The sequence below is a fragment of the Coptis chinensis genome, chromosome 2 (assembly GCF_015680905.1).
Source record: "Coptis chinensis isolate HL-2020 chromosome 2, ASM1568090v1, whole genome shotgun sequence".
Lineage (NCBI taxonomy): Eukaryota > Viridiplantae > Streptophyta > Magnoliopsida > Ranunculales > Ranunculaceae > Coptis > Coptis chinensis.
The window spans coordinates 60,991,039-60,994,970 of NC_141457.1; the positions used below are offsets into that span (position 1 = coordinate 60,991,039).

The 3,932-nt window shown below is 33.6% G+C and overlaps 1 non-coding gene across 1 annotated transcript; it reads right to left on the bottom strand.

Moving 5' to 3' along the window:
• Window positions 1-1,103: 1,103 nt before the first annotated feature.
• TRNAT-UGU (transfer RNA threonine (anticodon UGU)) lies at window positions 1,104-1,176 on the bottom strand. Its single transcript has one exon. It is a non-coding gene; the product is annotated as a tRNA-Thr (tRNA).
• Between the last annotated feature and the right edge of the window lie 2,756 nt (window positions 1,177-3,932).

Here is a 3,932-nt window from a genome sequence, read left to right on the forward strand (position 1 = left end):
CAAGGGATGAAAATTCCCCTCGACCCATTTATGATAAATGAATCGGAGAAAACCCGGATAAAATTCCTTGCCTTAGGCCGATTTATTTCCTCGAAAGGGGCAAAATTATCCGAACCTTTTTTCTTAGTTAGGTTCAAGTCCGGACGGGAATAATATTCTACGACTAGCAATTCATTTATTTTCAAACCGACCCCCTTACTATCTATTATTTGATTGACCAATCCTTTATATTGGGATGAGTGAAGAGTCAAATGTTTTGGCAATTCCTCGCTGGGGATGAATCAAGATAATTTTGAATCGAGCTCTGGATTTTTGTTCATCCCTTGTAGTAATAATATCTCGGGTTTGCATCGATAACTTCGGTATGTCTACTATACGGCCATTAACTAAAATATGCCTATGGTTAACCAATTGTCGGGCTCCGGAATGGTCGAAGCCATGCCTAATCGAAAAAGGGTGTTATCCAAACGCATTTCAAGTAATTGTAGTAAAAAGCGACCCGTTGAACCTTTGGCTTTTCCAAATGATATGAACGTATTTAAGTAATTGTCGCCTGTCGGACCATAATGAAAACGTAATTTTTGTTTTTCTTCTAGACGAATACGATATTGAGATCTTTTACCGAACGCAATTGGTTTCTAAGATCACTTCGGGTAGGCCTTTTACTAGTTAGTCCGGTAAAAACACCCGTGACGGGCGTATTTTTTTTGAAACGAGGCCCTCGGTAGCGAGACATAAAGACTCCTTTATTTTATTGAAAAAAAAAATTACAGAATAACCCTAAATTAAGATTGAACTAAATGATAAATGAAGCGAAATCCAATGAAGTACTGTATTACAAAGAAGAATGGGATGAATTGTATCAATATCCAGACGCCTTTGTATATATAGGAAGTTAGGTATACTTTTTCTGATTTGTTCGGTAGAGATCTAATTGCTCCAATCCATTTTTATTCATAGTTGGAAGTTCTTCCGTCATAATAGATCAGCGATCCTTATAGAAGGGGGAAGAAGTCTTTCAATATTCTTTGATTTCAAGGAGACATTCTTAATAATTTATGTAACTTGATTATGTAAAAAAAAAAAAAGACCAAAGAGATAAAAGCCGGCTATCGGAATCGAACCGATGACCATCGCATTACAAATGCGATGCTCTAACCTCTGAGCTAAGCGGGCTCATATAAAAGAACTTGCGCTGTGCGTAAGGCTTTAGTGAACTACTGTAATCTTGGCTATTCCGTATGAATTTTATAATTTTAATTCATAATGATAATGAATATACTGTATATGTTATGTAATATGTAACATAAATAGAATAAATAATAATATATTTATATACAATACAACAATATTATTATAACAATTTATATTATAACAATTAATAGAATTAAATGGAAATAACTATAATAACTTAAACTTATATTATAGTAGAATAACTCTATTCTAATTATACAGGGGCGGTCCTAAGGAAAAGATAGGGATAAAGATTAAGGATAAATCCATATTAGAATGAGACATTCCTCTGGTTTCATTCGGAAAGGTAGGGGATAAGGCGAAAAAAAAAGGGAATCGACCGTTCAAGTAATAAAAATTATAGGGAAAAATGAGAGTAAGAGAGGCATATATATATATATATATATATATATATGTGGTATATATCCATCCATATTGAATTGCGGATACATCAATGATAGAATCATTTTTGATTGGACTAAATACAAATATAGGTCCTCTGATATATGAAATGCAATAAAATAGAAAAGAGAAATCAAACAAGGGAGACAGAGACACTTTTTCTATATAGAGAAATGCATATCTAACGAATTAAACGTAAAAGGCTCCAGAATAAGCGAAATTGGTAGACGCTACGGACTTATTTGGATTGAGCCTTGGTATGGAAACATATTAAGTGATAACTTTCAAATTCAGAGAAACCCTGGAATAAAAAAAGGGCAATCCTGAGCCAAATCGAAAAAAAAAAAAAAAAAAAAAAAAAAAAAAAAAAAGGTTCAGAAAGCAAAAATAATAAAAAAAGGATAGGTGCAGAGACTCAATGGAAGATGTTCTAACGAATAGAGTTGACTGCATTGATCGAGGAATCCTTCTATTTAAACTCCATATAAATAAAGGATGAACCCATATACGTACGTATACGCAATAAAATATCAAAGATTCATGGCAATCCGAAATACTCTTTCTTTTTTTATATGCAAAATTTAGGAATTCTTGTGAATCGATTCCAAGGTTAAGTAAAAATAGAATATTCACTGATCAAATCTGTTATTCCATAGTCTGATAGATCTTTTAAAGAACTCACTAATTGGACGAGAATAAAGATAGAGTCCCATTATACATGTCAATATCAATACCGACAAAAATGAAATTTATAGTAAGAGGAAAATCCGTCGACTTTTTAAATCGTGAGGGTTCAAGTCCCTCTATCCCCAAAGAAAGTCCGCTTTACTCCCTAACTATTTATCTAACTAGTTTTTTTATCCTTTTTTTCAGTGGTTCCACATTAGTTATGTTTATTAGTCGTTTTACTCTTTCACAAACGGATCGTGGGAGAAAGGTTTCTCTCTTATCACAAGTTTTGTGATATATACAACATATGTGCAAATTAACATCTATGAATATGAAAAAGGAATCCACGTTTGAATCATTCACAGTAAATATAATAATTCATTTTTATAGTTAAACTTAACTTACAAAGTATTCTTTTTGAAGAGCCAAGAAATTCCAAGCTTGGATAACACTTTGTTTTTTTTAGTCTATTTAATTGATTGACATAGACCCAAGCCCTCTAATCTAAATAGTATGGGGATGATTCGTCGGGAAGAGTCGGGATAGCTCAGTTGGTAGAGCAGAGGACTGAAAATCCTCGTGTCACCAGTTCAAATCTGGTTCCTTGCATGTGGTTAATAATGGATACTGATATAAATTAATCTATGTGGATCGGTATACATAGTCGTTACTAGTCTAGATCATCATAACATACTTATCATTTGTGTATATAAAAAATGGATCCTTTTTGGTGTGGTGTCTAGACCCCATATTTTTTTTTAGGTGAGTATTCAAATTTAAAAGTCTAGAGGGGTGGAACTATCGTAATAGACAAGATTCATTTCAGATACATTAATTTAATTTAATTATTAATTTCTTTGGATTTTATTTCATATATTATATTTATTAACTCCTCCCTACGAGACCCTCTAGAACACATATAAGCGATGTGCGCGGTACAAAGTTCATGTTGCAAAACTCTTTATTTATTTATTTTTAGTGCACCCATAATACGAATGAGAGTGCAATGACTCTGTTTGATCTAGAACATAATGTAAAAAAATTCCTTGAATATCTGGAATCGTAGAAGTAAATGAAAATTAGTTTCTTATCATTCAATGAGCATCTTGGATTTCATAGAAATTAGGGGCAATATAATCCTTACGTAAAGGCCATCCTATCCAACTTTCGGGCATCAAAATACGTTTCAGGCGTGGATGATTATCATAAGAGATTCCCAACATATCATAGGATTCCCGTTCTTGAAAATCAGCGCTTTTCCAAATCCAGAAAACAGACGGAGTTCTAGGATTCCTCCTTGGGGCAAATACTTTTATGCATACCTCTTCCGGTTGATCCACACCATACTGTATTCTCGTAAGATGATACACACTAGCTAACAGTCCGCCCGGGGCTACATCATATGCACACTGGGAGCGTAGATAATTGTAACCATATACATATAAAATAACAGCAATGGAGTGCCAATCCTCGGGCTTTATTTGTAAAGTTTCTATTCCTTGGTAATCGAAGCCCAAAGATCTATGAACTAGCCTACGCTTGACTAGCCAAGCAGACAAACGACCCTGCATCTTTTTGATCTCCCCCAGATTGAAATTTGTATAAATAAATTAAGTATAAATGAAGTA